Source organism: Aulonocara stuartgranti (genome assembly GCF_965226115.1).
Source record: "Aulonocara stuartgranti genome assembly, chromosome: 2".
NCBI classification, from domain to species: Eukaryota; Metazoa; Chordata; class Actinopteri; order Cichliformes; family Cichlidae; genus Aulonocara; species Aulonocara stuartgranti.
Genome location: NC_138940.1, coordinates 20899923 through 20927450, shown reverse-complemented (window position 1 = coordinate 20927450; position 27528 = coordinate 20899923). Strand labels below are relative to the sequence as shown.

The 27528-nt window shown below is 38.5% G+C and overlaps 1 protein-coding gene and 1 long non-coding RNA gene across 8 annotated transcripts in view; one reads left to right on the top strand and one right to left on the bottom strand.

The window, feature by feature from the left end:
• il1rapl2 (interleukin 1 receptor accessory protein-like 2) overlaps positions 1-27528 on the bottom strand; it is a 636591-nt gene that overhangs the window by 305080 nt on the left and 303983 nt on the right. The gene's annotated exons all lie outside the window — the stretch shown is intronic.
• Positions 19356-22464, top strand: LOC309687891. 3 transcript variants are annotated; one of them, XR_014270894.1, is made up of 5 exons: positions 19356-19390; positions 19512-20128; positions 20505-20652; positions 21014-21101; positions 21684-22464. It is a non-coding gene; the product is annotated as an uncharacterized lncRNA (long non-coding RNA). The 3 variants fall into 3 exon arrangements; XR_014270895.1 differs by having other exon boundaries at positions 19362-19644; positions 20065-20128; XR_014270896.1 differs by having other exon boundaries at positions 19362-20128.

The window sequence follows — 27528 nt, the reverse complement described above, 5'->3', positions numbered from 1 at the left end:
CTTTAGGGCTGTGATGCTTTTAGAAACTAGGTTGAAGGAGTTACTCATAATTTGGCCTTTGGAGCACTGAATTATGAAATAGGGTAGCTCATTTAACCTATCTGAAGACAAAGTGGAACAAAAGAAGGCTAAGATCACCACACATGACATGTTGTTTTCAATTGTTCTAACACCGTCAGGGTACATAAGAATTTGGCATGCTCGTTAAGCGCAACATTTAAAAGAAGCATGATGGTATTTGATGCAAAGATGTTTGGAGGAAGAAAAAAAAAAGGGCTCACACTGACTCAGAGTTTTTGCCTAGGGGGCTCAACAGAAAACCAGGCCCAGTTTTGTGTTTCTGTTTCATGCTAGCATTGAAAACACAGCTTGCTTTCCTGCCACACAAATATAAAGAGGGAGCATGCTAGCCCATTAACATGAAACAACCAGTCAACAAGAGGCATAAGCACAGATTAACAGCATCACATTAGCTATTCATATGTAAAAAACTTAGTAGTGCTAAAAATACTGTAGGTCACATGGTGGTTCAAACACAGCTATCTGGCCTAAGGTTATTCAGAGTAAACACGTGAGAGGACAATGTGATCTGCAATGGTGCCATCATGTATTTTAATAGGTGAGCTCAGAGCGATGTAGGAAATAATAAAAAAGGAGGCAAAAGACAAAATACAACAGATGCTTGATACCATCTTACAACAAAAAGAAGAAGATAGAAAATCGAATTTGAAGACAACAGGAGAAATGTACAAAGACAAAGAGAACAAAATACGCGGTGTTGCAAAAGTGCTGATTGCATAACATGACATGTCTGGGTAATGTAGTGCCAAAGCTCCCAGGAAATACAAGAAATACCCCTTTAATTATTGTTTTTCATATTAAGACAGAGATAGCAGTGGTGCACGGGGCCAATTCAAAGGTCACTCAGAGCCTGAGACCAACTTGACAACAACACGAGACAAATTATTTGCATTTTTTTTTTTTTTTTGCAAAACCTGAATGTTACTGGAACAGTTCTAAAGACTCACTGAAATACTGCAGTGAGGTACAGTAGGTCACAGAACTGAGCACAGCTACGGCACACATGTGTCAGGCAGCTTGGTTTTTTAATTATATAAGAAAATGCTCATCTTTTCAACATAAGTATCTCCTGATTCAGGGATAATCTTTGACTACCTGAAAACAAGAGAAGAGCAATTCTACTTTATGTTATTCTTATTCTACAGAAATTATTTCTACCTTATAGCCAAAAATTCCAGCACATTGTTTTCTCTTTGTCTTGTCGTTGATACAATAATGTATTCAAATTGTAATGAAATAGTGTTTTGCTAAAAAAAAAAAAAAAAACTAGCATTCTGCCAATGTTTTCAAGTTAGACTGTTAAGAATTTACAACAGCACACTTGCCAATAAAAACTTGGATGGACACTGTGTGAGATTAATTTCCTGTAGAGCGACATACTTCAAATCAAGACAGGTTAAATGCTGAAATGACACGTTGATTAAAAAAACTAAAAAAAAAAACTTGAGTCCGAATGATTCATGATCACAAATTACATCACTGCAGTTCTTAAAACCATTTAGAGACAATACTGAGATAAATACATATATTTAGCTTTTTTCCTGGTTCACACTCATACTTTTATTCACACACACAAATACGCATAAATGCAAACACCCACACCCACAAGGTCCACGCCTCAGTAAAGTTGCTGTCTCAGCAGACTTGTCTGACAGCCCCGCGAAGATGATGAGGTCAGAGGTTTGGGGGCGGAGTTTGATCCTGATTGGTAAAGACAGCCCTGACAGAATCTCTACCAGTCAACCAGCCTCCCACTAGACTTAGTGGGTTCATATCTGTGTGTGTGTGTGTGTGTGTGTGTGTGTGTGTGTGTGTGTGTGTGTGTGTGTGTGTGTGTGTGTGCAGCAGAAACAAAAGAAAGATAATGTTTCAGAGTGGATGTATGTGTCTTTCAGTAGCCTTCTGGTTGTTGATGCGTGTGTGTCTGTGTGTATCTTGCATGCCTTGGTCATATCACAGTAATGGAGGTTAAACTGATGAACAGTGGAAAGATGTCTGACATGGAGCTCTTCATTTCTGTGCAGAAGCACACTCTGTGTTTGGGGGAGATAAACCAAAACTGACACAGAAGAGAGCCAGATATATTTTGACAAGAGATTGTGTCAATCTTTTAGGGAGACGCTATCTTCCCGTAAGATTGACACTGTCTCTCTGTGACAAAAGCACACACTCGCAAGATATTGGCTCAGTCCAGAAACCTCTACTGTTGTTGAGTTTTTTTGCCTTTATTTTTTTAACAGAGTGGAACAAGTAGACATTTCTAAATCACAACATTCACGCAATAAGTAACCAACGATCAAGTCTCTACTGTATCCAGATTGCTTGTTTTTAAGTTTTTACATTCATAAAGAATATATTATACATTAACAAGCAATTAAGGAGAAATTGAACCAAACAAAGAACAAAAGGAAAGGGACGCATTTATAAAGGAATTCTGTTACACGCATCGCCTTTAAACTGTAATAAAGACTGAATTACACATCTAAGCCATGCTTACCAGCCTGCGGCTGTCTTTTCAAGGTTCTCTTTTGTCTGTTTTTATTATTTTTGCACTGTGTGTCAACTTGTACAACATGTTCCAATCAGCCTTCACGCATGTTACGAACCCATGACTTCTCTGCTCAACAGAAGTTCACCCTGAATGTTGCAATGGTTATTTTTGCCCAGTTATAATTTTATATAACTGAGGATGTAGGCCCTATAGACGCTGCTGAATAATTACTTCCTAAAAAATGAATAACAAAAATGTTTTACATGTGTTTTTTGCTTTCACAGTTAAATTGAAATGGAACTTACAAAGAGACAGTCATCAAAAACGAATGATTGGATCCATCCGTGCATTTCCTTCTGCTTACTCAAGGCTGTGATGTGGGCTCAGTGGCCTAAACAGTGAAGCCAATCCCCCAGCCATCTCCTCCAGCTCACCGAGATGTTAACATCCGAAAGATGTCATCTTTCTAGTATCTCCTGGGTCTACCCGGGGCCTCGCACACACACATCCTAGTCCTAGCCTCCTCAGTGGCTGGATTACCCTGGCTTGGACGGGGCAACTGCAGTGCAATTCTTTGCTGGAGCTACTTTCGTAAACCAGCATTATGATGGCAGAATCTGTACTAATGTCATCAACATTCACAGCAAGAGGAAGATTTCTGTGTCAAAATTGAGACAATCCATCCAGTATTTATCCAGAGTACAGTCCAAACTACTTATCACATGTATTTATTTTTATTTTTATTTTTTAATAAAAAAAAAAAATCCAAATAAATGAAACAATTGATCTGCTCATGGTGCGGGATTAAAAGTCACTGTAAGGATTTTGGGGGCCATGATTGTCTGCACATGTCATCCTGGTGCTTCTAATAGGTCTTGATGAATGAGCAGTAACACACAGTTACAAATACACTCCTCATTCCATCACACATGTGCTTCAAAACACAAACGCTGCCCTACATGTGCTTGTCGTGTCTGTGTGCCCCTGTCTAAATGCTGACACAGGTCTGTATCATTCATTAGATGGATATCAGTTTGCCCTGAGGCTGCCCTCTTCCTCTGGGGTCACACACAAACACACAAATACACTGCTGTGCTCATTGGTTTGACACGGCCACGAGTGCACTCCACTGATCACATCTGTCCTCCCGTGTAACTGTTTGTGTGTGTGTGTTCATATGAAGCTAACATAGGGGTGCTGTGGTCTCAGCAGATCAATGCTGTTATTTAAATAATGTGGAGCAGACAAGAAATCGTGCACGCTCCAATTTCCATTTCTCCTTCACTGTCCATCTTCATGCCCTTCTTCATTCCCCGTTCCCTCTATTCCATCTCCGTCTTTTAATCCCCGTACTCTTTTTACCTTTCTTCCCATTTACAATAGTTCTCTCCTCTTTTATTTGCCTTTTTCTCATATATTGCTTCCGCTTCTGCCACTTTTCCTCTATATGCTCGCTTAGCCAACAGCACATTTTTCTGCTTTCCTTCATCTTACCTTTTTTCCTCCTCTCTTCCCCAGTCTTCTTTTTTCTTCCTTTCCCAGTGACAGCTTGGTGGGTAATTGGTTCACGTATGAAACGGATTCATATGCATAATAACCTGATGATATGCTCCACACATGTATACGATATGTCAGATCACAGGGTAACCTCTTAGTGGGTTCCAGCCTGTGATCTGAGTGAGGAGCTGCCTTACAATGACTGCACATTAAACGAATGTGAAATGATTTGAGTCCTTGTTGTGAAACTGATGTAGGATAGAGTAGAATGTGTAGAAAGATCCTTTTTAAATGCAAACGCTACCGATGAGGGTAATATAAAAAATGTAATCAATTACTCATGAAGAATTACACATTGTAAAAATCAGGGATAACAATAACTGCACCACTTGTGAAACTTTCCCAGCTAAATAATCTCAATTCAGAGGTGTTACATCCACACAAAGAAGATATTTTTGTTCAGCCTGATTACTTGATACAGTAACTGTTAGCAGTGCTGACCACACATAGCATTCTAGTACTTTGATACATCCATTGTTTATCCCACAGCATTCTCACCCTGCATCCCCCCATTATAGGTCCAGTACAGTATCTCACTGAGGCTGCAGCAGTTGCAACATCAGCTGCCACAAGATAAAAGCTTCTTTTTAGAGACCCCAAAGTCTGCATTAGTAGGGATGGAGTGCCAGAGGCATAAACTACCAGTTTTTCAGGTGGGAGCAGGTGGGTTGCATGCAGTTGGGACGTTTGTGTTTCACAGTTTGTCTCTTTTTTTCCCCAATTTTGAATTTCGCTTCAGCTGCTTTTTAGGTTGAGGTGCTGAAAACTAGAATACTCGGCTGGGTTTAGGAAAAGATTGTGGTTTGGGTTCAAACATCACAAGGATAACCCTGCTCAGTGACAAATGACACATTAGGAGTGATAGATTCATTTCACTGATACTGTACTCCAGTGCCTCTGGGCACAGACACCAAAAGACACCCGGCTTCAACAAAGTGTACTAATTGGTGCTTTTTTTTTTTTTAAATTTTATGTGTTATGCCAGAGTTATGGAAACAGAGTAGCATCTTACAAATCACCTCCATTGAAAACCCTGGTGTCAAAACCATTCTCGTCTAACATGCACCCAATCAATCCGCTCTGATTCATTAACTTCCTGAATCAGAATCAAAATGCAGCCCCACCAACGTCTTCTTACTGTTCTCTCAAAACTTTGCAGTACAACAAGGCTTAAGAAAAATATGAACCAGCGTTTGGAAAATGACTTCAGTCAGACGTTTTCACAGCCTGACTGCAAACTTTATTACAGCCTCTCAGGAAGAAAAGCATATAGAGCTGCATAACATTACTGGGACGGCATTTTTTCCACTTCGAAGCATCTAAAGATCATAAGACATTTGATGAGCGTGAAAGACAAAATGACAAACTGTGGCAAAAATGACTGATACACCTTTTGTGCGTGTTTTACAATTGGAGGAAAAAAAAGTAATAACCCACTTCAGGAGACTGACGGACTAAACGATATTCACAGCACATATCATCAATCGAACACCCAGCGAACAATGAAAATAAAGTGAGAAATTGTTACTTTTATATGCTCTACTTTCTTCTACCTACAGTTTGTCTATTAAAAAAATCATCCTTATGCCAGTATGGAAGCTGTCATCAGCAAGTCAAACCTAAATTTCTTCCTTCAACTTTTCATTTCCTTTGGCCTTCAATAAAGGTTCAGCTAGCTATATAAGCAAGACAGTATAACTGAGAGCATTAGGTTTTAAAGCCATCACCTAGGTGTTCATTGTAAATGACTTCAACACATGCTATTATCCTGCAGGTAAGTGGATCTCCGGGTTTTTTTTCTTTTCCACGAAACCAGAAATCTAACAGCAAAAATAAACATTCCATCTTTTACTTTAGATTAAATAAAACATTACAGTGGATGTTAGGTGCATCAAAAGTTTAAACTAACAATTTGCTAAAAGTCCCTGGCGTCACAGAAACATCTGAAGTTGTTTTTTGGAGTTGGTACAACAGTGTGCTTTCTGTGGAAAAGTTGCATGTAGTTGCTAACTGTCCCTTTTTAAAGATCTGCATCTGCATATGAAGGCAGAAGCAGCAGGCAGAAATGACAAGTCAGAACATGGACTCATGTCCTGTCTAAACACCACCCATTAGTTTCTGGATTTTACATTTTGAAGTCTACACATTAACATATTGAACTCCATCCACCACACTGGTTTCTCGGTGGCAGAAGTTACTATATTTGGTTAATAGAGAAAGCAAAGGTTGGTTAGCAAGCTGCATTGAAAGGCTGAACAGGTGCAATGCACAGACATATAAACAGTATATCTGCTTGTTCATTCTGAGTAATGAACTACAATTGTAATGACTTGGTTGTGTTGTGTTATGAATGAGAAAACTATCTAAACATGCAATTGTTTTTTTGTTTTTGGTACCAGGCTGTAAACATGCTGTTAATTATTTGAAGTCGTTTGGACATTTGGACCCTATGGGGACTGCCTTGAGTTGCCTTTAATGGCATCAACTTGATGGCCAATCATTGGCTTCATTTTTTTAGCCCCAAATGTTGCTTGGTGGAAACTTGAGTTTTACACTCAGGTTTTTGGAGAAGACTGTGACTTGTGTTAAATACAGCCCCCTACACATTAGATTAAACAGACTCTGGAGTACCCGATGCTTTTAATTGCAAGTCAAAGTGACTGAAAGTGTGCGTGGCAAGTACACTGCTTTCAAGCTACCAGACTCCAAAAGCCAGGTGTCTAATTACTGATGAAGAAAAAAAAATATGAGTCAGCTGATAGCGGTGTTGCAAAATAATGACAAAAAGCCAGAAATCTCTTAATTAAGTGCCAATTATACAGTGAATGTTAAAAAACAGAGTGAACACAATTAGTGATTTGAAAAAGTCAGTGGTTCTGCTGCTATTCTTTTACATACGCAACAAGTAGGTTCATATATTACAGTGCTGTGAGTAAAACAGGGGCATGGTTATAATGTCATTAGGCATTCTGTCACGACGTTCGTCTGTACATGTGAGTTTATCCACGTACCAGTGCTAAATCCAAACCTACTCTCCCCTGGAGGAGCAGAGAGAGGAAAAGCTGAATGCTGAAGTGCACAGCCAGTCTGCTGTGATGTGACCGAAGCTGATAGGGGTCCATTAGCGAGGACGTCATGAGGTCTGGACAAGAGTCGCCCACAGACAGACAGCAGTCAATGCTACTCAGCGTCACACATGACAAAATAAACAACACAAACTGGACTTTGACACAACTCATCAGTTCACAGCGAAAACAAAAGAAGTGAAAGAGTGGAGAGCCACACTGTAACGCTTAGAGGTGCATTTCAGTGCTCGATATTCATGCTGCCAGGGTTCTGGGCTTGATTGCCACAGTCACCAACCCTCCTGTGTCACTTCTGATAAGCCTCTAGCAAACAACAGATAATCTGGGAAGACGTGTCAAATGGGGAATTTATTATATTCATGTAAACACATCATGAAATACAGCTAAGAGCTTTATTCGTAGATGACAGCCAAAAAGAAAAAGATCTCTTTCAGTCAGACGGAGGAGATGGGTAGGTAGGAAGGTCAATGCATTCTTCAAAAAGAACAAAGAAAGAAAAAATAAACATGAGACACAATAAAAATAGGTAAAGTAAAACCAGAGTAAGTGTTTAGTGATCGTTGTGTGTGTGTGTGTGTGTCTAAACTTGATCTAGATGTGTGCAGGTAAACATTAATCTCTCTGAAAGGGCATGGCATGGTGTGGGTCTGTGACAGTGTGAGTGCAAAGAAACTGTATGTGACCTCCGTGTCCTTATATTAGTAGGAAGGGCTCATCCAAAAAAAAAAAAACTCAATCTGGGACACACCTATGGAAACTTTCCCTTCTTTTTAGTTTGGTCTCCAAGGGTTATGAAAAAGTTGGGTTTTCAACCAATAAGACACAATGATGAATAAATATATGAACTTATAAAGTTCCTTAAACCTTTGAATGATATTGTACATTTTCTTTTTCCTATCTATTTCCAGTTGTCCAGTCACATACGTGTTGTTTCTGCTGTCATATCAAAGAAGTGTGGTACCTGAACGTGTGCTTCATTCTGTATCTGCTGACCCTGCTTGGAGCAAATCAGATGAGAGCATAAATCACAGATCATACAGCAGCATGTGACTGCTCCTTATGATCAGCAACACTAAGGAACTTTTCACTGTATGTGTTGGTGTGTTGTCTGGTATTATGAGAAAGCATTAAGATTTCTGCAAAAGAGCCAAGCTGGCCTGCTGATGACAGTGTGACAGTGTTTTTTCTACCTCACCCACCTTCAGCCCACTTGCTCCCTGGTAGGTTATCAAACCACGGTACAACAGCTTTTAGATTTCTGCCTGAGGCTTAAAAGAGATGGGACGCAAGCCACGGGAGCTACTCTTGACCAAAATGGCTCCATTGTTGTGTCCATTTGTCAGAAACAGCACCACTGAAGATGAAAGCAAAAACTCACTCTGCAAATATAAAAAACCCAAGATATACACATAATTCAATCCAGTCTTATTCATATAGTGCCAAATTACAACAACAGCCACCTCACAGTCGTTATACTGCACTGTAAAACCCTACAATAATACAGACAACATCTGTATCAACTGCAGATGAGTGGACAGTTGGAATAAAAATACATGTTTGACATTCGTAAAACAAGTAGTCAGGGTTGTATGAAAAAAGAGCCATCTCTGTGATGCTTTGCCCTCACAATAACTTCTGTTTGTCTTTTGGTCCTGTCACACAACGCTTGAAAAATTACATGGTTCAATAGAGCGTTTGTGACCCTAATTAAATTCAAGTTTGGACGTACGTGTTGTTTGGTCTTTCAAAGTCTTTCAAAGTTTGCGGAAAACGGCAACAACTACAAAGTCATTAGAAAGAGGAACGTTGGCAGTGGTGCCTTATCTCTGAAAATACCTCAGTGATGATGATGAGGAGTTATGAAGCTACATAAATAAAGAACGGCTAAAAGGTGATTCACTGTTACAGTGCAGGTCACTATTGGGAGTGTGTAGACATTTTGATACATAAAATATTGTAATGTTTTTTTTTTTATAAATGCAGGACAACAAAGACAACTGATTCAGCTCAGCTGCACATAGGAAAGGATTTTTATATTTTTATATTTCTTTTAAATAATAAAAATATGACTAAAATGGACAATCAACCACTGAAAAAAACATGTATACATTTTGCTGCACCAAGAGCATAGCCTCTGATATATCCACTTTCAAGGTATAGTCACTTTGCACATTCAGATGCTTGCTCTACATTTGGTGCTTTTCAGTACAAACTCTGGGTGGCACTGTAGTAAACGGCTGTACCTACAGTATTACTCTTAGTGGTGAATCAAAATGTCGCTGTGACCCACTACTTTCTGCACATTGTTTGTGAGTATGTTATTAAATTCAGAAACAGTCACGATGCCATGCAAAAGTCCAAATCAGGTACAAATGATAGCTGAAATGACAAACTCTCCTGTAGTGGCAGATTGTGTAGCTCTCACGGGGTCAGCCTGAAATACAGATCATCTGCTTCCTGCTCTAATTTTAAGCCCCATACCTTCAGGTCAGGCTAGGTCACACACCCTCAGTGACATCAAAACATACTGTGTCACTTTGCTTAGAGTTTCCTCCCAGAGAAACCTTCTGTGTTTTGACAATTTCATCCAGCAAAATAGGAACTAGAAAGAAGACAGAGGCTTGATTTATTATTACAAGGTACTTTAGTCATTACAATATGGTACTCCATCTTTTTGGAACTTGAAAAATCAACCACATTTTGGCAGCTGTTGTATAAACAAAGTATAATTTGGTAGAATGCTTCACTTGTTATATTACAGCAATCAAGAAAACATTTTAGTGTTATTAAGACTCAAACCAGGATAAAAGTCTTTTGAAAATGGGTTGTATTGGTAGTGCGTTGAGCTTCCAGTCTTTCTTAAATAAATTCTCCTTAGCTTGACAGATTTTCTATAGGGAATCTCAGGACGCTGACAGTCCATACAAACTGACACATCAGGTCAGATAAAATTCACATTATCATGTGTTTAGTACCATTTTAGTGCAACTGCACCTTAGTCATTTCAGCAGGGTTCCTTCAACATCTGGGACATCTGCTGTGCTCGTGTGGGAGAAACCTTAATGTGCATTGTTCTTAAACATGGACAGGTCACCAGTTCATCAAAAAGTTTACACGGACAACATTAGATGTTCATATTCATGTCCATAACCAACTTAAAGTCAAATCACTCAAACAAACCTTTTGACTGTGTGAATGAACTGGAGAACCTGGAGGAAACCACGGCAGGTAATGGGGGAAGATGCAAACTCCCCCCAAAAAAGGACCAAACAAACCAGAAGGTTTGACTGAATAACATTCTTACTGTACAGTGACAGTGCTAACCACTGAGCAGAGCCAGCTTATCATCAATATAAAAATAAACAAAACACTGCCCCAGTCATGTCTCAAACTATTGTCTTCAGGTCAAGTATCGTGAAGAGGGCTTAGTAGGTCAAACAGGTCATCTAGGTCGCTCTCACACTGCAGGCTTACTTGTTGTTCCTAGAGTATTTAAAAGTAGAATGGGAGGCAGAGCCTTCAGTTTTCAGGCCCCTCTTCTGTGGAACCAGCTTCCAGTTTGGACTCAGGAGACAGACACTATCTCTACTTTCAAGATTAGGCTTCAAACTTTCCTTTTTGCTAAAGCATATAGTTAGGGCTGGACCAGGTGACCCTGAATCCTCCCTTAGTTATGCTGCAATAGATGTAGGCTGCCGGGGGATTCCCATGATGCATTGAGTTTTTCCTTTCCAGTCACCTTTCTCACTCACTATGTGTTAACAGACCTCTCTGCATTGAATCATATCTGTTATTAACCTCTGTCTCTCTTCCACAGCATGTCTTTTATCCTGTCTTCCTTCTCTCACCCCAACTGGTCGCAGCAGATGGCCACGCCCCTCCCTGAGCCTGGTTCTGCTGGAGGTTTCTTCCTGTTAAAAGGGAGTTTTTCCTTCCCACTGTCACCAAAGTGCTTGCTCATAGGGGGTCATATGATTGTTGGGTTTTTCTCTGTACCTATGAAGCACCTTGAGGCAACTTTTGTTGTGATTTGGCACTATATAAATAAAATTGAATTGAATTGAATCTACTAATCAGACGGCTGGAGGTTCAATCCCTGGCTCCTCCAGAGTCTAAGTCCAAGTATATGTAGGTAAGATATTGACCCTCGAGTTGCTCCTGATGCACTCATTGGACGGTGAATGGTAAATAGAAAGCACCGAGACATAGCCAAACTTGCTCATGTGAGCGGCTCTATGTCAGCGGTTCTAAACTTTAGTGTCTTATAGATAAATTACTTGGTCTTCATGCAAGGCCTTCATGTGAGGATGTTTGCTGTTATTATACTACGCTTTATCAGAGAGAAGATACTCTAACCCAGGGGTGTCAAACTCAAATACACAGTGGGCCAAAATTCAAAACTGGAACAAAGTCGCGGGCTAACGCTAATATTTATTGAAAAAAAAAATCTTCCTCTAGATATAAGAATGAATCTTTTCTTATGGACTAAAACAAGTTTTGCTGAAAAAACTGAATATGGAACAAGCAAAGCTTAATACTAAACAATATATATATTAGCTGTATAATACCAGTAGGCCAGCGCTAATAGTAATTTGGTATGGCTTCGCGGGCCAAATGTAATTAGGCTGCGGGCCAAATTTGGCCCACGGGCCAGAGTTTGACACCTATGCTCTAACCCAAGCCTATTCAAATGGCGGCCCGCGGGCCAAATGCGGCCCAGAAGCAACCTGCGAGTGGCCCTGCCTGTGGTCCTGGCAGAAACACAGAGAAAACGCAAAAAATCAATTCATTAATTCATTTTAAAAAAATTAAAAATTCCTACAGCGTAGTGTAGACTGTGAATGCAACACTCCTAGTAGTCTAGCAATATTTAACCCACAATGCACCGTGATGTACAGATATTAAACAATCATCGTAATATATGATGCGACAACAGCATGTCTTTCTCACTCCAAAAGCGCAAAATTGACAATGAAAACTGTCGGTTTAACCCTGCCTGGACTGACAAATACTTATTCATTTTACCGAGTTTAATAATCTTACAACCGGAGTTGTACTACCATGGTGAGGGTCCTGTACAGCCCAAGAGAGAGCTGCAGCATCTTTCCTTCGTGTTTGCTTCTTGGCAAAGAAGAAAAGGCCTTTCACAGATTCTGAAACAATGAAATACTGCATGCTGGCCGTGGTGGATGCGGTGAAAAGTGATGAAAAAATTAAAGTAAGTGTGACATCTGCTATTAAAAACGTACCCCTGTAGGACAGTTCAAATATTCGTAGAGTTGAAGTTCTGGCGTCAGACGAGTTTGAAATGCTGTTAGATGACCTGAAGAAAACTGATGTAATGTCTATAGCAGGAGATCACAGACAGAACTGATAATGCACAGTTATGCGTATATGTCCGTTTTTTGGATGGGAAATTGTTCGGTTTACTACCGTTAGAGGGACACACAGCTGGCGAAATAATGTTTGAGAAGATTTAAGCTCTTTTTGAGGAAAATGGTCTGGATATGAAGCGTGTCTGTGACGGATGGGGCTCCATCCATGGCAGGAAAAGTGAGTGGTCAGCAAAATATTTTAATTTGAAAGGGAATTATCAAAATGTTTTTTGTTATTATTATTATTATTTCAAATGTGCAAAAAATAGTTTAGTTATAGCTCCCTTTTTTTAAATGGACCTTTTGGTGTGCATTTGTGAGAGGTCACCAGATTTACAGGGGAAAATGAATAAAAAAATTACTTGTTTTTCAGTACAGTTGTGTGGGTTTGAAATTGATCATGATCTGCTGCTTACTGGCTTAAAAAAAAATATCTGGCCCAGATAAATTCCTCGGTTTGAAAATCTGGCCCAACTAACTTCGTAGTTGAATAGCCATGCTCTAACCCAGCATCCAACCAACTCATCTTGAAACAAATACCGAGTTAAAAATGAAAGTTCACCTTAGACAGCTTATTATCTGATTGACCTCAATCAACCTCATAGTCACAGTTTTGCAGTTCCCTACTGGAACAAAGCCTTTTAGGCTTCTAAGCATTGACAAATTAGAATTGATCTGTTAATGCCAATAACAAAACAAAAAAAACAGAACAAAAAAACCACACAACTCAAACTGGTGCTTTTATATTGAACCAGGATGTGTACTTCCAAATATTGTTGCAAATCTACCATTGCCTAAAAAACAGCATATGCTGCAGATTATCCTGCAGCATGTATTGACTATATGTATACAAGCTTTCAGTTTCTAGGAATAAGGCAGTGAAGCGTTGTCATAATTTTTGCTATCTGGGTATGTCACATGCATATCCTCCATCAACATCACTGCTTATCGGACAGACATATGGATTGGTTCTGACAGCTGACATTAACATAACCACTGACCCTAAGAGCTTTCTAGCTCTCGTGCATTTCTATTATCTAATCTGTTGGGATTTTTTAAAATCTTTTCCTTGTTTTGTGGAGCCTTGTCCATCGATAGCACTGACTTTTAACTTCTGTTTTATAACCAAGTGATGTGGAAAACGGGATCGTGCAGAGATTCTGGTGATGCTCAGTCATGTGTTCTAAGATTCAGAGTTTAAACTCATCTTTCGACTCTCTGAAAGTAATGAGATGTTTTTTGCAGCACAAAACAATGCTGAACATCACATGAGATCCTACCAGTGTTGAGCAGCTGTTTAGAAAAGATGTGTTGAAAGATGCCCATTTTCATAAAACTGTACAAGTATAGGAAGGAAATTTAGTCAGAAAGACGTCGTCAAAAAAGTTCAATATATGGATACATGCAAAGGACAATGTTTATCCAATGAACTGTGTGACAATTGTTGCTCTGTTGTATGCCTAAGGTTAGAAATTCTGACATTTCTTCTGTAGATGCTAATAGTCCATGTATAGGTCAGTGAACTCACTCGGTTAAAGACTTTAAATGGTGTGACTTCATAAAATATTGTAACATAAGACCGTAATGTTAACTTAGACATTTAACCTAGACATTTGGAGTGAGAGGAAGAACGCTAGCATCAACTAGCTAGCCGGTCGTCACGGCAAAGCTACAAGAGCGTCTCTCAGCATGGGCCCGAAAAAAGTTCTGTCAGCCGAGGAAGGAGACGATATTAAGAAGTCGCTGGAGTTTATGACAGAGGAGATTTCTACTGTCAAACTGCAGCAGAAAGCCATCCTGGACCTGGTCGAGGAAGTTAAGGCTCTCCGCATCCAGAACGCCGAGAAGGATCGGCGGCTGGCGTACCTGGAGAACAGAGTGGCGGATTTGGAGCAGTACACCCGGATGAACGATGTTATCATCACGGGGCTTCGCATCAAACCCCGGTCATACGCCCGTGCGGTCGCCACTGACAATGTAGGAGGGCCAGGAGAGGAAGATGTCAACTCCACGGAGCATCAAGTGGTTACCTTTCTACGGTCCAAAGGTGTGGAAGTGGATTATAACAACATTGAGGCTTGCCACCCTCTACCCCGAAAAAATGACAGTGACAAACCAGCCATCATTGTGAGATTTGCAAACAGAAAACAGAAAACAGCACTGTTAAAACAAGGAAAGAAACTGAAAGGATCCGATGTCTTCATGAACGAACATCTGATAAAAAGAAATGCGGACATTGCCAGGAAAGCACGTTACTTGAAGAAACAGGGAAAAATTCAAAATACATGGACCACCAACTGCAAAGTATTCATTAAACTCAATGGAACACCGGAACAAGCCAAAGTGTTGGTCATCAGAAATATGGAAGAGCTGGACAAATACTGAGGTCAACTTACTCTGGAGGTATGAATACACATGTGACGTGACACACAACACAACACATGGCACAGTCCAAAAGAACTTCATCTGCATCCGGCAACAATATCAACATAACTCATTGGAATTCTCTTTATGATAATCTGGAACTGAGAACATTTCGATACACAGACCATAATGTTCTAGACTTAGAAAAGGATATAGACCCGGAAAATAATTTCTTCTACAACATCAGCTGTAACTGCTGCTACTTCACTGATGAACAGTTTAAGCACACCATCAACACGGAAAATAAATTATCAATAATCCATTTTAATAGCAGAAGTCTGTATGCCAACTTCAACAATATAAAGGAATATCTAAATGAGTTGACAAATCCATTTGGAATTATTGCCATTTCTGAAACATGGATCAATGCGGAGAAAGGAATGGACTTTGGACTGGAGGGATATGAAGTGAATTTTGTAAATAGAAGGAACAAGAGTGGAGGGGGAGTAGCTGTGTATGTGGATAAAAACCTAAACTACAAGGTGGTAGAAAGTATGACAACTGTAATTGATAATTTACTAGAATGTATAACAATTGAAATTTATAAGGAAAAAGAAAAAAATGTAATAATTAGCTGTATATATAGAACACCTGGCTCTAGTATTCAAGTATTTAATGACTTCATAGAGGAAATATTCTCTAAAACAAATCAAAAAGTTGTGTTTATCTGTGGTGATTTTAATATTGACCTGTTGAATCCAAAAAAGCATAAAATGACCGACGAATTCCTAAACACTATGTACAGTTTGAGTTTACATCCTAAAATAACCAGGCCTAGCAGAATTACACCACATTGTGCCACCTTACTTGACAATATTTTCACTAACAATATGGAAAACAACATTGTGAGCGGAATATTAATTAATGACATCAGTGATCACCTACCAGTTTTTGCAGTTTATGACACTAATTATAAGAAAAATCAGCATGAAGAACAACTGAGATACAGACGTGTAAGGACAGAAGAAACTATGACTGCATTTAAGAACGATCTATTAAATCAGGACTGGGACAATGTGTACAAAGAAGCTGATATTGATATTGCATATGGCATATTTTTAAGAATATTCATGGAGTTGTACGATAAAAACTGTCCAACAATAAAATACAACAGAAAGCACAAATATTCAGATAGACCATGGCTCACTAAGGGTTTACAAAATGCATGTAAAAAGAAAAATACACTCTATAGGGAATACCTAAAACAAAGAACAAAAGATGCTGAAAATAAATATAAAAAATACAAAAATAAGTTGACCAATATTATACGTGTATGTAGAAAGGAGTATTATAGTAAAATATTGAACAACAATAAACATAATATGAAAGGAATATGGGATGTTTTAAACGGTATCATTAAAAATAATTCTGGACAACAAAGTTATCCACAATACTTTATCGATAATGGCAATATTATGGAAAACACTGCTGATAAGGTCAACAGCTTTAATCATTATTTTGTAAATATTGGACCAAAACTGGCTGAACAAATTCCTGAGTCACTGCCATCAGTAGAATGTAGTGAAAACCTGATTGATAGGAACCCTAACTCAATGTTCCTCACATCAGTGGAGGAAAAAGAAATAATTGACATTGTACACATGTGTAAATATAAAACATCTACTGATTGTAATGATATTGACATGAAAATCGTCAAGAAGGTCATTGAAGAAATTGTAGGACCTCTAACATATATTTGCAACTTATCATTTCAGACGGGAAAAGTGCCAAACAAAATGAAAATAGCTAAAGTTGTGCCGCCGTATAAAACCGGGGATAGACGCCACTTCACAAATTACAGGCCTGTTTCTTTACTACCACAATTCTCCAAAATCCTAGAAAACCTGTTTAATAAACGATTAGACAAATTCTTAGATAAATATAAATTACTCTCTGACAGTCAATATGGATTCAGATCAAAAAGATCAACATCTCTGGCATTAATCGAATCAATTGAGGAGATTACAAATGCTATAGATCAGAAACAGTATGCAGCTGGAGTATTTCTGGATCTCAAGAAAGCATTCGACACAATCAATCATGACATATTAATTAATAAACTGGAACGGTATGGGATTAGGGGGGTTGTACTGCAATGGGTGAAAAATTATTTAAGTGACCGGAAACAATTTGTGAAGCTGGGTGTCCATTCCTCATCATGCTTGGACATTGCTTGTGGTGTTCCACAAGGCTCTGTACTGGGTCCAAAATTATTTATTATTTATATAAATGATATTTGTAAGGCATCTGATATATTAAAATTAGTATTATTTGCAGATGACACAAATATTTTTTGTTCTGGGGGGAATCTAAAGGAGCTGCTGGATACAATTACTTCAGAAATGTGCAAAATTAAAAAATGGTTTAACAGGAACAAACTATCGCTAAATCTAAGTAAAACTAAAATTATCTTATTTGGGAATTCCCTTAGAAATGCACAAGTGCAGATTCATGTAGATGGTGTGGAAATTGAAAGAGTACTTGAACATAAGTTTCTTGGTGTGATTATAGATGATAAATTAAACTGGAAGTCTCATATACATAACAAAATTTCAAGAAGTGTCTCAATCTTGAGTAAAGTAAAACACATTCTGGACCACAAATCACTCCACATTCTCTATTGTTCCCTGATTGCACCGTATTTGAATTACTGTGCAGAGGTTTGGGGCAATACTTACAAATGTTCGCTATCATCAATCTTTATATTACAAAAAAGGGCCATAAGGATAATCCATAAAACTGGTTACAGAGATCATACAAATCCACTATTCTTAAAATCAAAAATTCTAAAATTCACAGATCTGGTTCATTTTCTCACAGCACAAATTATATATAAAGCAATAAATAACCTGCTTCCTGACAATATTCTAAAAATGTTTTCTAAAAGGGAACGGGGATACAATTTGAGGGGGGAATTAAATTTAAAACATCCTCGTATCCGTACAACATTAAAAAGTTTTTGCATCTCTGTGTGTGGAGTGAAGCTGTGGAACAGACTAAGTAAAGATATGAAGCAATGTCCAAGCATGGCGCAGTTTAAAAAGCGGTTTAAGGATATGGTTTTTACAGGGTACAGGGAAAAGGTAGAGATTTGATAGGGTGTTCTTGTCTAATATTTTCATGTGTGTGCGCATGCACGGGTTTGTTGGTATGGGTATATATATATATATATATATATATATATATATATATATATATAATTGTAGGTTGTGTATCCTTGAGGTGTTAATGGGGTTATTGAAAATGTGTATATGTGCGTATGTGTGTATATACGTATGTATGGATAGATAGAAACATATATGTGTATATATTAAAAAAAAAAAATTACACATAACATATAATGTAATTGCAAGGAGGTATTTCTGTAGTCTATTGATACTAGATAGTGGAAAAGGGGTGGGATTAAATAAGCTTATGCTTCTTCCTGCTCCTTTTTGAACATGGACGTTATTTGGAGTTGTGGTTGCTCGTTTTCCTTTTGTTTGCTTTGTTCATTTGTCTCTTTTAATTCTATTTTTTTTATACTTTTTCAACATGTTCAAAATAAAGATTCAATCAATCAATCAAAGCATTTATTATTCCCATTTTTTTATTACTTCCATTTCCAGTCTAAACTCAATCGACCCTGAGCAAACGCCCAGACGTTGCATGACAAGATCCTGTTTTCTTGTCGAAAACTAAGGCTTCTGCTTCAAAATCACAACTGTGTGTATTGCAGTGCAGCAGTTGTTGCATGCCAAAGGCGTTGCATGTTGTGGCTAACAAAGCATGCATGAGTGAATGAGCTATTGTGCTGTGGCTTTTAGAGCCAGCCTCTAGAGTGGCCTGAATAATTTGAGTTTTTGCTTTGGAGTTTATAAAGAATCTGCCTCTGCCTGTAGCTGGATTTGTGTCCAGTTCTGTTCGGGATCCATATTAATATATCCATTATTCTCCAAAATGACAAAATAATATTGATTTGTGAGGCTATTATAGTTTTTTTTCTCATCTATATTTAAGGATAACACAACACAGCCTCTTCATTTGGAAATGAGAGGAGCATTGCTCAGCACTGAAGTAAAATAACAGCATAGTAAACAAAAAGACATTTTCTCCATCATGACGATTGCTTTTCTCTTGAGTTGCTCCACTTTCCTTCATTGCAGTGTGCTCAGCTTTGGCGGGGGGCTGGTAGACAGCAGCAGATGGTACAAGTCAGAGTGTATTACTCTTTCAGAGGGTTCTGAAGTAGCCCGCTTCCCTGTGTCAGCTATGGAGACGTCTCAGCTATGTTTACTTTGACTTGACCGTCGAACCAGAATCGCATTGAAATTCTGCACTGAGATGTTTAAGGCTTTTACACTGAAAAAAAGGGACTGGCCATCTCTTGGATTTATGTAAGCATCTTGCATGTATTTAACACAATTGCCTCATGTTTTAAAGATAAATGTAACTATATAGTGTAAAAACTACATGATATGCAGAAAGGGTGTATTAAATTGTTTATATCATGTTCAGGTGAAGTAAGTCAATAAGATAGCAACGTTAAATCTCGTGAAACCACGCGTGATTTCATCTCGCGGGCTTTGGATCGTGGTTTAAAAAATGCATCCATCTCAGTCAAGTCGAGCAGCCAACTCTACGTTTTTTGGTATGTCTTGATTTTTTGAATTAATATTTACCATATTTCAGCCAAATGTAGTTAAACGTCTAAAGTGCCGCCATGTAACATGCTAAAAAAGAGCCGTTAGCTTATTTGCTGTTTTATCTGTTATCAAAGAATTGGCGCTTTTTCATTTGAATTTGTCTTTGGCACAAGAGCCGTAATATCACATTAAACCTAATTACGAGGCACTCATAACATAATTTGGTTTTCTGTGTGAATAGATTTGTCAACTGACTCTTCAGTTACATTGTGTATTTACTGCACCGTGGTGTTAGTGAGATTTTGGACATTGAACAGCTTTAGCTAATATCATCAGCGGTATTATGCTAGCTTACATCCCTACCCCTCCTGCCCTCACCTGCTGTCCTTTTGTTTTTGTTTTTGTTTTTGTTGATGCACATTGAGAGACCACATCTATTCTGCATTTCACCAGGAGTCAGCTGATGGATTGTGGGTTCAAGGTGTTATGGTAAGAAAGTATATTCTATTTTCGCTTAAGGTTTCTGTAACTTAATTATAATAGGTTTTTTATAATTATTAGGTGCATGCATACTCAAATAGACCACCCTATTAATACAACTGAGAAATCCAAAATCTGCCATAGGTTTAACTTATACCTGTATGTATTGTCAGAAAGGTGATTACTGGACTCACATTAATGCACACTTGAACTAAAATGAGGTTGTAACTTGTGGGTTCTTGGGTTGCAAATCAGAAATAAACATCTTTGGATTTTTTTAATCCCATAAGATCTGGAAACACAGTTTTTATTCAACAAAACATTACTGATTATTAACCAAGCACAGTGCCTGCTGTTATTTCAAAATAATTTTATGTCATTTCAGATGAAATGCAGCATTCCAGTGCATCCCAACCATGCCTTTACAGGTTTCTGACGGAGCTGAGTTTCTCTCTGACAGTCTGCTGAAAGTGTTTGCAAAGTGATCGGGGGAACAGGGCACAAAGCTAAAGGATGTAGCTGCCATGATGACAGTAAGAACTTTAAAATTCTTTAACTACAAAGTGTATATGTATTGCATTAGGTCAGTAAAAGATTTTTATGCTGCATCCATTGAAACAGTCAACTATTACCTGTGAGTACTGATTCCACCGAAAGGATGCCATAATTTTCGTCATGCATTTACTGGCCCACTGAGAAAAATTGATCTTTTTAAAAAAATAAATGTTCTGGAAACTATATATCCATAAAGTTGATGTCAAACAGGAACTTTTGATATTGCTTTGTAGATGCTGGTGTTGCATGTTGACTGGTTTAAGTTTTGGTCTGGGATCATTTTCTTCTGTGCTACTGAAAAGTTCACAAATCTCTGTTTTCTTTGTTATAATACTTTAGGATGACATTAATGCTCAAAGGGAGTCTCATCAAAGTGCTCCGCATCTGTGTGAAAGACAATTGCAACATCTTGGTGCAGGAGTTCATGGTGAGTGTTTTATGAGTAGATTGTGGCTTTGCAACATTTTAAAATGCATTTAGTTATCCACTTGATCCTCATTGGACCAGTTAGGACCAGTAGTCCTCTTTAATAATTTGAAGTTCACATGAGGCCTGGTAGTGAACTCAGCCGCCGGCCCTTGAGGCCCCACCCCTGTATTAGGGGTCACATCAGTGTGAAAAAACTTTAAATTTGTCATTCTAGTGAACAAAGGAAAATCCCACCAATATTTACATTAGCTTTTGTTTGAAAAAAAAAAAAGACCAACAGCTAACCAAATTGTGGGGCTGAAAGTCTAAATTCTAACATCTTCTGAGTGACAAAACCTGGATTTCTGATGGGCCGGTGTCTTTCTAAGAAAAACTAATGTAAAGCATTTGAAATTATGTTTTTCACCCTCTCTTAGAAACTCTGTTAGACCATGAATGGCAGCATGGCAGGCCACTCTTTGGCTATAGCTATTTACTATGTTGCTTGCATTGGTTTAAATTACTCTAACATTAGAACTGGTAGATTCAAAAGAGATGAGTTTAAAAAGGAATCTTAAAGAAATGTTTTGTGTTTAACCAGGACTTGACTGAGGCCACTGCACAGATTGAGAAAACCACAATGAACATCTGTCTCCAGAGGATGCACCAGGCAATGACTTTTCTGACGTTGGCATCATCATCGAGGGTATAGTAGTTCTTCAAGATCTGGATAACGTGACCTTTGCAGTAGCCATGCTGTTTGGACCTTTTTTATTCCTTCAATATGAGTTACCCATCACAACTCTGCTACACTTTTGAGGTGATTCAAAGGGTGGTAATGGAGTTGGAAGCAACTCAGCTCTCAAGAAAAGCTCACAACTAAGACAAAACTGCTCCTGCAACGAAGCTCACTGTTATGCATGTGAGGTGACCAGCTCTAGGTGAGAGGACATTTAAATCTCACACTTGTTCTGCTGCATTTTTGAAGCTCAATTCCAGGAACAGATCGCAGGGTTCATTTTTATATACACTGCAACTGCCATGAGGACGAGCCGTTTTTTTGTTGTTGTTGTTGTTTGTTTTTCCTTTTGCTCTGTACAAGTTCTCTGTCTGTTTGGCAGCATTTTTAAATTTCTCTTTGTATTTTTTCTTTCTTTTACTAGTGAAGAGATGTAGCATGAACAGTTATGCAGTCTAAATATCCCATATGGGCCGTGTGAAATGGTATTTTCAGTTTCATTCAGTTGAAGTAAGGAACGTTGAATATTTCTAAGCTTGCTGTTTTGAACCAAGATGTCACAGTATGATCAGTGCCGTAATTTTTGACAGTCACTGTATCAATGTTATTTTTGCATCTCTTGAATAAAGGTTTTGACCTGCAAGTGCTAATTTCTTTAGTTATTGGGGTAAAATGGGTAATGTTAATAGGAAGGTGTTTGCCAATTCAGTAACCTAATTTAATGTTAATGGAAACTAACATTACCTCAAATTGTTTAGTTATAATTGTTGTTTAACTGAATCTTGACGTCAGAGGCCTTAAATAGAATGTTTTGTATTGTTCTTTCCCAACATTTTTCAAAAGAAAGAGTCTAATTTCTTTGCTGTGATTGATTCCAGAGAACACGGAAGAACTGACATTATTTAACTGTTGGTTTATATAGATTCAGTAGTGGAGTAATGTCAGTTTAATTCTTTACCTACTGTCAATGCAGTGAAATTAGACATTTTGTTTTGAAAGGTTACTGGTGGATGCCAGCAACCATCTTGGAAGAGAACAATATAATCTGTTATAAGGCCTCCATTTGAAAATTGTGTATTTGATACTAGAATATAATAGCAAAATGTAATTTGAAGATAACATGTAGTATTTAAGTGACCAAGTAGTATTGGGTAAAAGTTATTGAATGGTGTTGGGATAAAGTGAGAAAATTGTGAAGGATTAAAATATTTCAAGAGCTCAAATTACTTCATCAAAACATGTTTAAGTCACATTTTATCAACACAAATTGCACAGGTTTATTGAACATGAATAAATTGTGTTAATTTAACTCAATTGTTTAAGTTGCTGCCAAAGCAAAACATCTGTGTGCAACAAATGTCCACCATTGAATTAAGTAAATCCAACAACATATTTTTTTCAGTGTAGATAAGAATATTGTGTTATTGTTATATTGTGTTATTGTGTGCTATCTGGTATTATTCATTTGCCAGTTGTTGGTTAATAGCATCATGAAACTTGTACAGATAACAGTGCCTAGATCAGTTTCATGTAACACACGATACATGCCTTGGCTTGTGAAGACTAACTGCTGTCCAGGTTACTTTGAACCATCCGAACCATCCACGCCTGTTTGCACTTAAGGGGCAAATGATTACAGACTCCCAGATTTAATCAAACCTGTTTTATTATATTTTGATATTTTAAAAGGCATTTATTTTCTAGCAGCAGATTATGTGTCAAATTTTCTTTTCCATTTTTAACTTCAATGATTAAAATATAAATTTTAAGTATGAACAAACGCAAAGTGAAAGGTTCAAGGTTTAAATGTTCAGATTATTTGTATTCAAGTAGAACGTGAAAGGTAACCTTCCGCGTTCCTATGATATGCGCCGGATTGTGGTTGGAATCCAATAGAATGACGCTCTCGGCAGTAACACACGTTCCAGACGTGTATTCCAGCCTCAAACTTAATCGTGTTAGTTAGTGTTTTCCAAAGCGATTCATGATAGTAAAATAAATGTACATGTGTAGATTAAGTCCAAAAGGTTCTCATGTTTCCGAATGCATAACATAGAGATGTGTGGAGTGGCTGAAAGCGTAACATACCGATGATTTGTCAAATAGCGTAATATGTTACGTTTTGGGATGAGAGCGTGTTGGAGACGGACTGGAGGAGCCAGGGATCAAACCACCAACCTTCCAATCAGTAGATGACCTGCTCCACCTCCTCAGCCTCTGTGTAGGTTTGCATCAATATCACAAACCTACAGAGACAGGCTATCTAGTTCTTCCAGCTATGGCACAAAGGTACTACAGTATAATAGCTTTTTTTAAAAAGACTAACCTGCAGAAAAAGAAAAAAAATACATCTTCTGTACTACATGTCAGCCATATACCATATTTATGCAGCAGGTGTTTAAGCCATTTGCATTAGTCATCAGTTTCTTCACTTCAGCTCAAATGTATGTTCTTAGACCCAGATATGGCCTCATGAAAGTGTCCTGGCTGTGCTTTGTTGCAGTATGTGTCAGGTTCTGTGATGATAGCCAGCTGAGATCAATGACATCACTGTTAAACTGTCTCAAGAGACCTTGATATGATACATGGGCCTTGCTGTGTGTGTGCATACATGCGTGTATGCACATCTGCAGGAGTGTGTGCGTGCCGGTTTGTGCAAAGGCTAATTCATAATGATGACAGGAAATATTTCATCATATCTTCACACTCAGTCATCTTTACCAAACAGCAGGGATGAGAGAGAGGGGCTGAGAAGAAGTGATGGGAGTGAGGTAGAGTGGTGGTAAAATAAAGGGATGGAGGGAGGGAGAGACAAAAGCGGACATGAATGGAAACAGGAAGATGAAGCACACAGGGAGAGGTGAGATGCACATGCTAATTCAACTCTATCACAACTGTGTCTTGAGGAATAATAAGCACATTTATATTGTGCCAGTCATCTCACGCCAACAATTACAGTACATGTATTATTTGTCATATCTAATCATTTATTAAGTCACAGGCAGCCTGTCCAATCTGAAGGTAAGCAGATGTCTGACCCATAGTTTGTTTTATGCAATATGGTACGCATATTTCTTTCATTTCTTATGACAATGTCACCACAAATTATTGATCCTAAAGGTATAAAAGTAAAAGATTAGTCCCTCTTCATTTAAACTTTCATGAATTTGCCACTGTTAAGCTGTCATACTGCATACAGCTTTATGGTACACACCATATAGCAAATGAAATGTACTTTTCATCTGAATCAATCAAGTCAGCAGATAGCAGTCTCGATATCTATTTCCTTTTATGTTTTGTCCACTAGTGGGAGGGCAATATTCATATCACAGTATAATCAAAGCTGACAGACGTTACTGGCACCTGCAGCTCTTTGCAGGAACAATGAATAAGTGAACTACTTAGTAAGCTCTAAAGGCACTGGCAGGCACAGTTTGTAGTTTCTTGATAGAGTAAGTTTTTCCCTCTGAGCTCTAATCCTTCTGATCACCTCCAGAGTCAAGTTTCACCTAGCCCTCAGAAAATAAATCATGAACTTTTCTAAAGATTGAACTTTCTAAGCAAAGTGTGATGCTGATCGACTAAGAAACAAAAGCTAAACTTAAAGGTTCAAGTATAGCATTTTTCTTCTTTCATTGGTATTAAATGCTGCATAGCATGCACAGTGATGCAGTGATTAGCACTGCTGCTTCACATCAACAAGGTCCTATAGGTTCAAATCTGGCCAGGACCTTCCTGTGTGTAGTTTGCAGGTTCTCACCAGGTACTCTTAAGCACATGCAATTAGTGAGGTTAGCATAAGTGATAAAAAATGGGTGGATGGAATATTTACTGTAGCATCAGACACATCTTTGTCTTTGTGCACACAAAACACAAAAGGTAAGAGAGGATTTAGAATCTGTAGCTCCAACACTTTTCTGTGGAACACAGGATTTTAGTAATCATAAACAAATCAGATGGCAGAAACAAGCAGCAGGGATGAGGATACTCCATGGGGCAGCTGGTCACGCTCTGTGGAAAAGGCTGAATAGCTCAGCAATTTGGGAGAAGCTTAGTTATCGAGCCGCAGCTACATCATGTTGAGAGGAATCATATAGGTGGTTTTGTGTTACAGGCAGGAACGGCTGAGGGCAGACCCTGGATATGCTGGAGGGCTTGCGTCTCCTATCTCAGTTTTTATGCTCTGCTTGCTGTTTTCACACGGGCCAAGATAAGTGACTAGAAGACGGATGAATGAATGACTGAATGGGAGGAAAGAGGCATTAAGATTATGCCCGGTAAGTTCAATTAAATGGTCCAAACTTCATATTGCAGGTACAAATCTGATTGAGGAATCACTCATCTTTGGAAAAGAGTTTATTACAGAGAAATGGCTCTTTCCAAAATAAAAGCTATACTATACGCTTCTTCTGGGCTATATTCTCAGCAGCATATTAACGCTGACAGCACTAGTGGGAACAAAATTAATATGACTGCACATTTACGCCGACATCATCCTAGTGCAAAGACAAGTGGAAGCAGACAAAAACAACAAGCACGCATGCTACAAACTTTACCCAGGTCATTTAGACAGCCGTTAGCACATGATTCTCCTTATGGGGACCTGATATGTTTAATCTGAAATGACGTTAACGCCACAAAACGGCAAATCTCCGTTAACAAGCTACCGTGGATCGCCCCGTGCGTGGGGCTGGACGGCCAACACGTTAAGGAGCTAACTGCGCTAACACACTAGTTCCCACCAATGTAATTGAGCATTGCGTGGCAAATCCAACATACTGTTTTACTTTTGTCCATGACGCGCTTACCTTCAGGGTCATGCTTCACATGAAAACCAAAATAGTTCCAAACGCCACATCTGAATGAAGGTGGGGGAGGTTCAATTTGCCATGTTGCAAGGAGAGCTTAACTTCCGTCTTGCTAGATTGCCCTGCGGTCAGTGAATCTGCGTTTGACTACTCTGCCTAGGCTGCACTGTCGAGCGCAGATCCACTGAGTGCTCAACACAGACAGCATCGTCAGAAGGAAAGTTGATAAAATAAATTTAAAATTTTGTATTGTTCGATACATATGCGTACCGAACTGAAAGCACTGTATCGAACGGTTCAATATCGATACGAGTATCGTTGCACCCCTAGTAGGCGCATAATATCCCAATTGGTGAACATGTTATTTATTGCACTCAGTGATGGACTGGGTGTGTAATCCAGAAGAGTAAGAGGCGTAGCGGCCCTCTTTACTCAGTAATAGTTTAGCCAAGGCAGCTAACCATGTGCACATGTACACCTCACTGTGACTGATGTTGGCCGGTGTGTGCCGTTTGTGTCCATCTGTCCATGAGAGACAGTTTAAGAAGGTTCAGAGAGTTAAGCACGGCGCTTACATCAGAGTTATGTAATATGGCTCACGTGTGCTTTACTGATTTACAAATTGCAAATAATCCTCTAGTTATTACTATCTCTGCTGTTGGTACAACTATTAAAGTGCATTTATCCCACTCACAGTGAGCCCATTTATTCTCTGTGCTTATTTTGCTGCAGTTTAAAGGTCTGTGCTGATAAGTACCAGCTGAACTAAGCAGCATTACTAAGTTTCTTTTAAGGTTGAGTAATTGGCTCCTAAAGCCCAAAACCACTTCCACAAAGTTCCTGGTAGTAAATTTTGCCATCTATATATTTCAGATAAATATACATAAAAAATGTCAAAT